Source organism: Chrysemys picta, chromosome 9, assembly GCF_011386835.1.
Source record: "Chrysemys picta bellii isolate R12L10 chromosome 9, ASM1138683v2, whole genome shotgun sequence".
In the NCBI taxonomy this organism is placed as follows: Eukaryota; Metazoa; Chordata; order Testudines; family Emydidae; genus Chrysemys; species Chrysemys picta.
In genome coordinates this window covers 83,968,103-83,982,108 of record NC_088799.1, presented here as the reverse complement: position 1 = coordinate 83,982,108, position 14,006 = coordinate 83,968,103, and the positions used below count along the sequence as shown (strand labels likewise).

Below are 14,006 nucleotides of genomic sequence, written 5' to 3'. Positions count from 1 at the left end.
CCAAGATATACCATGCTTTCCCCCATCCACAAGGCTTGTTACCCTGTCAAAGAAAGCTATCAGGTTGGTTTAACATGATTTGTTCTTGACAAATCCATGCTGACTTTTACTTATCACCTTATTATCTTCTAGATGTTTGCAAATTGATTGTTTGATTATTTGCTCCATTATTTTTCCGGGTACAGAAGTTAAGTTGACATACAGGAGTTCAGCCTAGTTGATCTAATGGGCCCTCAAGTTTGGTGAAAACAAATAACCTAGAATCCATGTGCCTCCCTCTCCCCAAACTTTAGCTTATATTTGTATGTATTTATAGAAAGCTTTGACTCACAGGAGTTTATCATGAAAACAATCATGAATATCTTATTACAGGCAGCAAAGTAATGCTCCTCATTCGTGATTGCGGAAGGTCTGTCATTAACACCCAGGCCTTTGAGAAAGAGGAAAGGATGTTATGCTTGTGATAATGCAATGCTTTTTCTTTTTATGGCTCTTCATTACCAGCCTCTGTCCCCTGATATAAAAAACTGGATTCTGATTCAGCTCTATTGACAATCAGTGAATGGCATCCTTGCTGACTGCAGGGCAGGGGGAAATCGAAACAGGGCCGGTTGCCAGGGGTGTTTGTTACAGAGGAGGAAATAGCAAAGATGCTCTGTTTAAAGAAAACCTAGAGCCTGATTCCATTTTCAGTTACGCCATTTAAATCTGAAGTGACTCCACTGATTTCAATACATTTATTCTAGACTTACACCCCTGTCACAGAAAGCAACATCTGGTTCAGGAGCTGTATTTTTCCTTTGTTTTGCTTGCTTCGACAATGCATCCTTTAAACTTTTTTTCAATGAGTGGATGCTGATGGCTCCCTATCAGCATCCTTGGTGTGACATAGCCCTCCCACCCCTGAAGATTCACAGTAGAAAATTTTTTGGGATTGACCTCTTCTTATTGTGTCCTGCTGGGTGAGTGTGCTCACTAGGGCTTAGCATGAAGCGAAAACCTGCCCTTGTGGAAGAGGAATGATGTTTCATTAAGAAACACAAAGTGTCAGCTAACGAATAGTCTAGGACACTGGGATGTCACTTCCTGGGCTCCCAGACACACTTGTGTGAGAATTGTATTGTAAAATAAATGAAGTGGAACATAGAAGCCAAATAAGAAACCTTGGCAAAGTGTATACGCATGGGGACAGGTTTATGAGCCCAGTCACATCCACCACTAATTAAGCCTGAAAAAAAGAGGTCTCTCAGAACCAGCCCTCCATTAATTTTCATTGGTCCCTCGCTTCCTTTTTACTGCCAGACAATGTCAACTCAGCTTTATTAGTGAGCTGCCAGCACTGTCGAGGAGCTGCTCGCTGCTGTACTTCTCCTCAGACAGCACCATTCGCAGTGTGGGCACATCCTACCCCATTCAGATTCACAAAGGAGCCAAAAAGGGATTGGCTGATATAGGTGACAATTATAACTCTGGCTATCTTAATAACATTTTGGAAGGGATCCTAAACCTCCTGCCCCCATGCTTAAGTCAATGTCTCAGTGCAATCAGGATGAGACCTGACGTGAGGGGCAGAGTATTCTACATCTGCCTACTGGAGGGTTATCTGGTACTAGCCCTCATTGGAGACTGGGTACTGAACTAGATAGCCCCTGGGTCTGATCTAATGCAGCAGTGCTTATGTTTTCTATGTTCCTATCCACAGCATGATCTCATTTAGACCAGTATAAAACCCAGATAATCTCACCAAATTCAATAGCCATCTCTAATATAAGCGCTCTTAGAATCAGGCCCTAGCATTTCTACATGCTGCAGTCAACAGACTCAGAGTGGCCCTTTTAACATGCCAATTTCAGGTCCCTTCTTAGAGTTAATCAGCCCCACTGATCTTTTTCCAACAGCTGCGAGTTTACCAGCATCGGTTCCTTGTTCTCACATTCAACGACCCGTCAGTTGTGCTGAGACTGGTGCCTTGAATGCCAAGATGGATGAAGATTTTGGGAAAGTGGAGTGCAGTTAGGGACAGATTAAGGCAATACACGGCCCACTACGATCTTGAGTCCCTTGGAGTTCGGCACAAGGAATAACACTTTGCATGTATTTGATTAAATTCTGCCCTCATCTACATCAGTGCAGCTGTACTGAAGTCAGCTAGTTTGAACCAACGTAATAGAGAGGCAGCATTTGGCCCAGAAAGTCCCTTTCGTCTGAAACTCTCAAAGCACTTTACAAAAAGGAATTATTATTAACACCATTTTGCAGATGGTGAAAACTAAGGTGCAGAGAAGTTAAGTGACTTATCCACGAACCAAGGGAAAATTAATGACAAATTTGGAGTAGCCTCCAGGTTCACCTGGCGCCTGTTTGCTTAATATAGTGTACTGTCTGTAATACAGCGGAGTTCACTGGTAAAAACATTACTACATCTCTCCTAGCCTTATGGGCATGAGCCCAAACTCAAACTGGAATTTATATGACAGATAAATTTAAATACGAGCCTTTCTTGTATTTTCAGCTCGTCAACAACCCAACCCAACATGTGAACCATTGATTGCACTCATAGGCATCAAGAAGATACTTACAAATTGGTGCAAACCGCGCCATAGGCTGGGTAACAGGTAGTTATTAGATAATCAAAGGTGTCTGGATTTCCTACGGGGCAGAACATACCTGTATTCTAGTACAGTTCTACTACTGGTACCCAAAATGGGATGTTACTGGAAGATGCCTGAGATGGAAAGAATCCAGCTGCAGTTTCAAAGCTCAGCATGCGTTTGTGGCAGTGAAAGTTAGAAAAAAAACATCTTTTTACTTGCAAACTAAGCAAATTCGATATGGGAGTTACCAGGACAACACAGCCCCTCACAATGCCACCTCATGAAAGGATGGCAGCATTATTGAATGCATGCAACTCAGCTGGAGCGCCTTTGGAAAATCTGGAGTGGAATTTTGTATGGCTTGTCTGAACTTCTGTTCCTAAACCCTGATCAGAGACACAGATGGGATGCGGGGGAAAGAGAATCCGTATGACTGGAAGGGGGTGAGATTCCACCATTGATAGGAGACTCTCAGAAGCTGCTACAGCAACTTTGACACCAGAAATCCCAGAACCTGAAGACAGTCACTCAAAGAGGAAGAGCTGGGCTTCCTTCCAGAAAGCTTCTCAAGCCCTTCATGTTATTTTTCACTGTGCTGCGATATAATTAGTTACAGTTCTTTAGTAACTGTCATTCACCAGCATGCTGGGTTTTCTTTTCTTAGGAATATGACTAACTCAGGAGTGATTATAAAGGCTTTGGTGGGAGGGGGAGGGGAAGGAGCATTCACATGAAAAGAACTTCAGGACCCACCTTTTATTTCACAGAAGAGTAAAACGTTGACAGTGTTTAGGAACCAGTTTGTGATTGGTGTATGACTCATGCCTGGCAACCTCTGGCCACAGGAACATTTGTTGCACAATCTACAACAGGGGGTCTCAACCTTTTTCTTGCTGAGCCCCGCCTCAACATGTTATAAAAACTCCAGGGCCCAGCGAGGAGAGGGACCTCAGGACTCATGGCCAGGCGGGGGTGTGACATTGCACACCATATGCTTTATGAAAATATGCTTATGGATGTGAATATGATGTAACTGGAATATGCTTTATCCAAAAGGTCTCCTGTAAGGTATCATTACAAAGCTTATAATCTACCAAGTGTGTTCATCCTATTTGTTTGCATGTATTATTTCTATGTCTGGAGTTGGGAGAATAAGATATAAACTTGTATTACCGATGTAAACATATTAAGTGGAAGCCATTAAGGGTGCTCCAGAAACAATCAGTGGTAAACGGCCCTAGTTACTTGAGAGCCTTCCTGTGTATGTGTGGGCCAGCCCATGGGGAATGGAGAATAGGGGTCTTACAGTGACATGTGACCATGTCACCTGATAATGAAATCCATCTTAAATCTGGTACTTTTCCATTTAGGAGGAGGGGTGGGGACCCAGAGAGACAAAGGATTCCCGCCTTGTGCCAAAGCTATAAAAGGGGGTGCAGCAGGACAAAAGGGGCCAGTCATGAGAAAACCGCTGCTTACCACCTGAGATGTCTGCTGGAACTAACAAGGAGTGTACCGGGGAAAGGACCGAACCCAGACTAGGAAGGAGTCTAGTCTATGGAAAGTTTATTGGAACATCTCTGAGGGTGAGATATTACCTGTAATCAGCTTCTTAATCTATTAGGTTTAGACTTGCGTGTTTTGTTTTATTTTGCTTTGTGACTGACTTTGTTCTGTCTGTTATTACTTGAAATCATTAAATCCTACTTTTTATACTTAATAAAATCACTTTTGTTTATTAATAAACCTAGAGTAAGTGATTAATATCTGGAGGAGCAAACAGCTGTGCATATCTCTCTATCATTGTTACAGAGGGCGGACAATTTATGAGTTTACCCTGTATAAGCTTTATGCAGAGTGAAATGGATTTATCTGGGGTTTGGATCCCACTGGGTGTTTGGGTGCTGGAGAGAGAACCTGCTGAGCTGTTTTTGGTTAGTCTGCAGCTTTGGGGCCATGACCCAGACCACGAGTCTGTGTTGCAGCAGGCTAGCATGTCTGGTTCAACAAGGCAGGGTTCTGAAGTCCCAAGCTGGCAGGGAAAACAGGCCCAGAGATAATTTCAGTACATCAGGTGACAGTCCAAAGGGGATCCCCGGGACCGAACCCATCACAGGGGGCCCTTGGGAATAGGTGTAGTTTTACTTTTATCTGGGGGGGGGAGGGGCAAGGGCTGGTGTGGCTTGAGCCAGCTCCACACAGAACGATCCAGAGACGGAGTGCCACCTCCACTCAGGGCCGGCTCCAGGCACCAGCGCAGCAAGCAGGCGCTTGGGGCGACCAAGGGAAAGGGGCGGCACGTCCGGCTCTTCGGCAGCGGGTCCCTCAGTCTCTCTCGGAGGGAAGAATCTACCGCTGGATTGCCGCCGCAGAAAGAAGTGGCGCGGTGGAGCTGCCGCTGAAGTGCCGCCAATCGTGTTTTTTTTTTTTTTTTTTCCGCCGCTTGGGGCGGCAGAAACACTGGAGCGGGCTCTGCCTCCACCCCAACTCACTCAGGAGCCACCCAACCTGTCTGGGCTGTAGGGTGCAACTAAACAAATATAACTCAAAGGGCGGACTCAGTTCAAAAAGTTTTAAAAACCGCTTAGGGTGCAGGGAGGGGATAGCTAGGGGCTGTGTGGGGGAAGTGGGGTAGCTAAGGGTGCAGGCAGAGGACAGCTAGGGGCTGTGGGCAGGCAGAGGGGTAGCTCAGGGGATAGCTAGGGGCTGTGGGCAGGCAAAGAGGTAGCTCAGGGTGCAGTGAGGGGGTAGCTAGGGGCTGTGTACAGGCAGAGGGTAGCTCAGAGTGCAGGGAGGGGGTAGCTAGGGGCTGTGTGAGAAGGGGGTAGCTCAGGGTGCAGGCAGAAGGTGGTTAGGGGCTGTGTTCAGGCAGGCAGGGTAGCTCTTGGCTTTGGGTGGGGGCGCAGCTTCAGCCCCACGCCGCTCCCAGCTTCAGGTGGAGGAAGGGGCATCGGCATCAGACCTGTGCCGCTCCCGGCTTCAGGGAGGGAGGGCACCGGCTTCAGCCCCGCTCCACTCCAAGCTTTAGCACTAGGGCTTGGAGCACTGGGTTTCAGCCACAGGGCCCCGCGCCCCCCTGAAAGGGCTCACAAACCCCCAGAGGGCTGATCTACAACACTGTCCAAAGCAGCTGCTTTGCTCTTGAGACACAGATCCAAGGCAAAGTAACTGGTCCTCCAACAGAGGGGGGAGACTCTCATTCATGTATGAGTGCTCTCACCATCCAATCCCAACTCACTGTATCAGTATCAAAAAAAGGTTCTGGCTCCCCTCCTGGCAAGTGATGAGGATAGGAAGGGCTCTATCCCCAGGAGCTTGCTTTAAGGCACCCCTGAAGTTCGGGGCACTTTTCCTATATCAGCCAAAGAGCCAGACATTATGGTGATGAGCACAGTGCAAATGTTATAGGAAGACAAGTCAGCGGCACTGCTATAGGTACCTGCATGGCTCCACAGTATGCCAACATCTTTATTGCTGACTTAGAACAACGCTTCCTTAGCTCTCATCCCCTAACGCCCCTTCTCTACTTGCGCTACATTGATGATATCTTCATCATCTGGACCCATGGAAAAGAAGCCCTCAATGAATTCCACCATGATTTTAACAAATTTCCATCCCACCATCAACCTCAGCCTAGACCAATCCACACAAGTGGTCCATTTCCTAGACACTCCTGTGCTAATAAACGATGGTCACATAACCACCACCCTATACCGGAAACCCACTGACCGCTATACTTACCTACATGCCTCCAGCTTCCATCCAGGACACACCACACGATCCATTGTCTACAGCCAAGCTCTAAGATACAACCGCATTTGCTCCAATCCCTCAGACAGAGATAAACACCTACAAGATCTCTATCAAGCATTCTTAAAACTATAATACCCACCTGCTGAAGTGAAAAAACAGATTGACAGAGCCAGAAGAGTACTCACAAGCCACTTACTACAGGACAGGCCCAACAAAGAAAATAACAGAACGCCTCTAGCCGCCACCTTCAGCCCCCAACTAAAACCTCTCCAGCGCATCATCAAAGATCTACAACCTATCCTGAAAGATGATCCCTCATTCTCAGAGATCTTGGGAGACAGACCAGTCCTCGCTTACAGACAGCCTCCCAACCTTAAGCAAATACTCACCAGCAACCGCACACCATACAACAAAAACACGAACCCAGGAACCTATCATTGCAACAAAGCCCGATGCCAGCTCTGTCCACATATCTATTCAAGTGACACCATCATAGGACCTAACCACATCAGCCACACCATCAAGGGCTTGTTCACCTGCATATCTACCAACGTGATATATGCCATCATGTGCCAGCAATGCCCCCTCTGCCATGTACATTGGCCAAACTGGACAGTCTCTACACAAAAGAATAAATGGACACAAATCTGACATCAGGAATCATAACATTCAAAAACCAGTGGGAGAACACTTCAACCTCTCTAATCACTCAGTGACAGACTTGAAGGTATCAGTTTTGCAACAAAAAAACTTCAAAAACAGACTCCAAAGAGAGACTGCTGAACTCGAATTAATATGCAAATTAGACACAATTAACTTAGGTCTAAACAGAGACTGGAATGGTTGGGTCATTACACTAATTGAATTTTTCCCCCCATGTTAAATTCTCCTCACACCTTCTATGGGTCAGCTCGATTATCACTTCAAAGTTTTTTCTTCTGCTACTGATAGCTCATCTCAATTGATTGGCCTCTTACAATTGGTATGCGTACTTACACCTTTTCATGTTCTCTGTATGTATAAACATCTTCTGTCTGTGTGTTTCACTCTATGCATCTGAAGAAGTGAGCCATAAGACCACGAAAGCTTATGCTGAAATAAATTTGTTAGTCTCTAAGGTGCCACAAGTACTCCTGTTCTTTTTGCGGATACAGACTAACACGGCTGCTACTTTGAAACCAGAGAGATGAATGGTATTTTGAGCCATAAAAGGATTAAACAACAAATGAATGCACTTTGTACCAAGTTCTGCTCTCTGTTACCTGGGAAGGCATATTTTGGGGGGGGGGGGGAAGTCCTATGGTTCTAACCCGCACTTAAATCACCCTTTCCTGCTCTATATAGCTGATCTCTGAATGTTCAACCTGAGAGGAGTTACAGCTGCTTGGCTCCTTTCAGGATCAGGTCCTTAAGCCAGGAAGATATCTGCTCTCCTAGGAGATCAGAGCCAGAGGAATCTCTAGAAGGAAGCAGGACTATGACTGACTGTAAAAGCAGCACATTGTCCGTAGGGTCTAAAGTACGACCTCTCTGAGTTTGTGTAATGATGAATCTCTCAAATTTTCTTCACAAGCCAGTGTTCTCTGGGGAACAGGACCTAGCTAGGGAATCACTTCAAAAAACCTGGTGTGATGGCAAGGAAAGGGGGCAGAAATAAGACACAGAGCCTGATGGGACCAGCCCTTGAAAAGGGATGTGTTCAGAGCTTAGAGATAAAGGTGAGGAACGTGGATGGAAAGGAGAGGAGAAAAATCTTCCAAAGACCTATGGATATGGCTGCCTCTAAGAGGGCAAAGAAGAGCTTGGGGGGACAAACCCATACAATCCTAAGTGACTAAGCACAGTGCCTTGCAATGGTGCCCCAAACATGTGACCGATGGGTACCAGATTGTACTACAGCACTGGGTTTTTGCAAATTCTCCCAGTCTCGTTTCAATGCATTTAGACATGCAGATAGTTTGTTACCTAACACAACTGCTTTTTAAACAGTTCCACAGACCTCTTAATGGTCAGTCAGTTCACTTTGAAGCTAATGCAGCGTTCTCTCTCCATGTTATTTCATGAACTGCTGGAAGTCAAACATTGCATAATTAGTTCCAAATCATTTCCCACCCCCAATTGTTCCAAAAGCGACCAAACTCCTAATAGCAGTTGACATCAGAAGACTGCAGCATTGAAAATTCACAGGCAAGCTGCAGACAACAAAAGAAAACCAAATAGAAAATACCCATTAAAGAGGAAGCAGCAAAGCTGTCACCAAAATATTCAGATGTCAGTTCGCTGCTTTTAAAAAAATATGTGGAAAATAATCAGCTGGACACCCCTGCATGATCATGAGTGTGACAGCAAACCATTCATTCTAGATCCGAGCTGCTGCAAAGAAGCTCCTCTAGACAAGCTCAGAAAGGAGCAGAAGTGGAAATCAACTGCTCTGGCACAGACCTTATTTGCTGAGCATTGCAAACAGGGTGACAAGGGGTGCTCTCATCGCCTCAAAGTATAAGGGCTGTGTCCACAGTGCTATCCTCCTACTAGCAGTGCTTTCATTCCCATTCACACGGATTCTTTTAATTACATAAAAGCACTGACATTTCAAACCTTGCTCCACTCTTGGTGAGGTTTCAATGGGAAGTTTCCATAGACATCTTGTCAATCTGTTTGGAGCCTTCCCCTCCCCCATCTTATTTGGCACTTTCACTCCTTCATAGAAATGCTCAGAGCAGTGCCCCTAGGGGAGCCTGAAATGCTTCTTCCAGCAGAGTCCTTTTACTGCAGCACGTTTCTTTTGGTTTGTCTTATTGCCAGCACTTCCTTTGAGTAGGGACACATCTCACGAGACACAAGAACAGCAGCTTTCTAATTACTGCCCTTTTAACGGCGACTCTCAAACCACAGAACAGCAGCCAAAAATTGAACTGTGGACTCCAGAGAACATTGAGCCAGATCCCTAGATTTCAGGGTGATTTCTGAAGGGTTTTTGTTTTGCTTTAAAGTCTCATACTTTTAAAAAAATCTAAAATACCATGGTCTTAAAATCGCAGGCTGCAGCTCTTGCTGATCTTATTGGCTTTTTGTTTTCTAAGACTGTGGAGGATTGGAGATGTAGTAGGTGGCACTAGAGATACCATATAAGGGAAACTTGATTGACTGAGAAGGAAAGTGTTTTTTATTCAGCCTGCTTGAAACACCTACTCAGCTCGAAAAGGAGAAACGCTTGGGAGAAAAGTTGTCTTTGTTAAAGATCCAACAACCCAAGTCTCTTCGGCTGAGGGCTAAGTCAGCTCCCAGTCTCTGAAGTTTTCAATAAAAACAAAATGTGACACTTCAGATATTTCTAAGGCAACCCCCCTAAAAGAAAAACAAAAGCACACAAGCAGGAAAAGAAACCCTCTCAAATATATTTTTATATCAGGGTTCTCCCCACCCCTCCCGTGATACAGCAGAGAAATAAGGGCAAAAGCTCAGTTTATCCCCTTGCTTAAACCCACTTTAGAGTCACCTTAGTGTATCTAAATTTTGTTTTGTCTGGATATTTCACACTTTGTGAATCCTCTGCCACCTCCCCATTCTGTCTCTAAAGCCCTCTTCCTTGCGACTCTCTGAAGTCCTTTTCTCTAACTTTCCTCGCCCTTGGCTAAAGATGTATTATCAACCTAGCTGAAGCTGGCCATCCATCATCCACTCTGTATTTTCATTCTCACTTAGTATCTCATTGTTTTATCTGCATCTCATTGGAAGAGAGATGGCACTTAAACCCTTCCACCCACTTCTCTGTTGGAAAACAGTCATTTCTGATCACAGGACAATAAGAGACCACACAAAGAATGCAGAAGTTGGCTCAATAAAAGATATTACCTCATCCACCTTGTCTCTATAATGTCACTTCCAGTCATTTCCCCTCTAACCCATCGTCTTAGATTGTTCATACAGGACTAGATCCCAAGAGGTGCTGAGCACCTGCCATTGTGCATTGCTATAACTGAGAACATTAAATGGCAGGTGGTTTCCCATTTATTAGTACTTCATTCTTAATTTTAGGTCTTATACATGAGTTATAACATGTGGGGTCCCGCAGGGATCTGTTGTGGGTCCAGTTCTGTTCAATATCTTCATCAATGATTTAGATAATCGCATAGAGAGTACAGTTATAAAGTTTGCGGACAAAACCCAGCTGAGAGGAGCTGCAAGTGCTTTGGAAGATAGGATTAAAATTCAAAATGATCTGGACAAACTGGAGAAATGTCTGAAGTTAATAGGATGAAATTTAATAAGGACAAATGCAAAGTATTCCATTTAGGAACAAACAATCAGTTGCACACATACAAAATGGAAAATGACTGCCTACGGAAGGAGTACTTCAGAAAGGGATCTGGGGATCATAGTGGACCATAAGCTAAATATGAGTCAACAGTATAACACTGTTGCAAAAAAAGCAAACATCATTCTGGGATGTATTAACAGGTTTGTTGTAAGCAAGACACAAGAAGTAATTCTTCTGCTCTACTCCGTGCTGATTAGGCCTCAGCTGGAGCATTGTGTCCAGTTCTGGGTGCCACATTTCAGGAAGGATGTGGACAAATTGGAGAGAGTCCAGAGAAGAGCGACAAAAATGATTAAAGGTCTAGAAAACATGACCTATGAGGGAAGAGTGAAAAAATTGGGTTTGTTTAGTCTGGAAAAGAGAAGACTGAGAGGTGACATGATAACAGTTTTCAGTATGTAAAAGGTTATTACAAGGAGGAGGGAGAAAAATTGTTTTTCTTAACCTCTGAGGACAGGACAAGAAGCAATGGGCTTAAATTGCAGCACGGGCGGTTTATGTTGGACATTAGGAAAAACTTCCTTTCAGGGTGGTTAAGCACTGGAATAAATTGCCTAGGGAGGTTGTGGAATCTCCATCATTGGAGACTTTTAAGAGCAGGTTAGACAAACACCTGTCAGGGATGGTCTAAATAATACTTAGTCCTGCCTGGAGTGCAGGGGACTAGATGACTTCTCAAGGTCCCTTCCAGTCCTATGATTCTGTACCAGCTCTCTGCTCCCTCCAAATTGAAAAATAATTAACCCTCTAGCACCCATTACTACTTTTGGCAACTTATTCCATTGCCTGTTTTTCTTGTCACCAACTTTGTCTATATCTAATCTAAATTGCCCGTGCAGCAATTTACTTTAACGACTTCATGCTTCAACAATAAATTGGTCCCCGTACTTTTAATAACCTTTTCAATACATGGGTAGTTCCCTAGAAACCTCATCTTTTCTTGCATAGAAAAGACAGGAAGGGCATTCAACAACATAGCAGCCAAGTGCCCATGGCAAAGACACAAATGTTTCATTCCCTTATCACGTATCACTAAGATGATGAGCAACATTCAGTAAAGACTGCCAGAATTTTTAGACCTATATGTAGAATGGCAGCCGAAATGGCTCAGTTTTTTCATTTTTGCTCTGGACTGAAGTGATTCCAAACAAATTTTAAGAAATGATCTGGATTCTTTCCAACCTGATGCCCTTTTGCTTTGAGAAATATTGTGACTCAAACTCAAAATGAACAGTTTAAAAAAAATTCATGTATTTGGAAACTATTGCCAAGAATACTACTCATTTCTCTCCCTCCTACCCCCCACCCTGTCTTATCTCCTGCAAGTTGTTAAACCACTATTGTATGGAAAATGAGGGGCTCTTGGGGTGAGAATGGAGGGGAAAATACAGAAAAAGCTTCATGCTTAAGCAATGTTTGAGCACTGTTGTATTTTAACTAAACCTGAATGGATATGGACAAAATTGTCTGCTTGGAATTAAAAGGCGCATTACAATTTAACCTTATTCCAAGTTCTCTCTCCAAACAAACATTCAAGCACAGAAATTTTGCTAGCATGAATAAATGACAACCACCATCTTAGCCAAAACACCAGGGATTAAACTGGGGACATCCCAAGCAAAAAGCAAAAGCTGAATTAAAGAGCCAAGACACTAATTGGGGCTATAACAGACTCTCATCCTCTGCAGATTGGGCAGAGGAGGACCTATAAGGGGGGGAGGGGAAAGCCCACAGGATTACAAATAATCATGAAAAACAAAATTATAAGCTTGACTAGTTATTTTATCTTAGTTTAAAAACTTTAAAATGATTCAGAACCACCAAAATATGCACATAACTAGCAGCCTGTGTAACCACATTATGTTACTGTTGTCTTCCTGCCTCCACTTTCCCCCTCCTTGTTTTAGGATAAGATCTTTGGGATGAGGACCACTTTCTCCTATATTTTTGTACAATGTCTAGCAATAACAGAGCTTCTGCCTCGATTATGACCTCTTGATACTACCATAAAGAATAGAGGTGACTGCCCCAAGTTAGTCTTATTCTAGGGTTTCTGAACCTATATAAACCAGTTTACAACTGTGTTAAAAAACTGTCAGTGTTTGAAAGCATCAAACATTGCCACATACTCTCTGTTCAGAGTTTGTACAACACCTAGAACAGTGGGGCTCTGGTCCATGACTAGGGGCTCCTAGGCATTACCGCAACAGAAATAGGTTATAGTATGGAGCGGGTACTAGGGTGCTTCCCTTCAAAGCACATATCAATGCCAAGAGCAGTTAGTTAAAATAAATGGCTCAGAGTAAAGTATAAACAGTACTCATTTAAAGAACAAGTCATTTCCCTTAGCAAAATATCCAGTCTCTAAAGGAATAAGGAGAAAAATGTGTGAATCTTCATTTTCTTAACCCATGCTGTTGTCCGGCACACCACTGCAATTACTCCACTAATACCATATATACCGTAAACCATAACTACTCAACTCCATTGCAGAGAAAAATCTAATCCCGTTTCATCACTGCACATGAGAACGAAGCTCAAAACCAACTGACTGTGTAGATGGAGGCAAATTGCACAGAAAAAGCACAGAAAAAGGGAGGAAGCTTCCAGAAGTTAATAGTGCACAATAGCAAATGCTAGCAGGAATCCACATTTAGAGAATTCATTACATTTCAGGGGGTTGTTCCTTTCCATGAATACTGAGGACTGGAGCAGGAAGGTTTTACTTGTCTCATGGATATTTATTATTCTATTTGCCTCCTTGTACCAGTCAAATCGGATTTGTTTTAAAGGCATTCTAAATTGAGCTGGCATGGTCATTTCAAACTAAAGAGATGCTAACAAGAATGTGCGAAGTACAAATATTAATTCACAAACAACGTTCCTTGGGTGTAAACTCTGTGGGGCAAGGACTCGAGTGTCTAAACACATTGTGAGGTTTACTGGAGTATCAACATAATAGTATGGTGTGGGGGTTCCTATCTGTCACAGTTTGCAGAGATAAATGGGCTACAGGACCAGGATCCGCCCACTCTCTCACTGAGCACTAGTTTTTTTCCTGTAGGGAGCGGTCTCATTGAAGCGAACTGGGTTATTTGAAGAGTAAACCACTATTGAGCATGAGTAAAAATGACAGAATCTGGCCCAGAGTTATTTCAGCAGAAGCAAATGCTAGAAAATCAAATCATGAACCTTTCCGGCCTGAGCTATATTTTGAGGTGATCAGATATTAATTTCTCATATTTGTTTCGGACTACAATGGACCAAATTAATCTTGGATGCAAACAGGTAAAATTCCCATTGAAATCAATGGACGTTACCCCCACTTGTGCTAAAGT

The 14,006-nt window shown here is 43.7% G+C and overlaps 1 protein-coding gene across 5 annotated transcripts in view; it reads right to left on the bottom strand.

The window, feature by feature from the left end:
- LOC101939167 (ubiquitin carboxyl-terminal hydrolase 12-like) overlaps positions 1-14,006 on the bottom strand; it is a 152,610-nt gene that overhangs the window by 24,761 nt on the left and 113,843 nt on the right. The window lies entirely within an intron of this gene.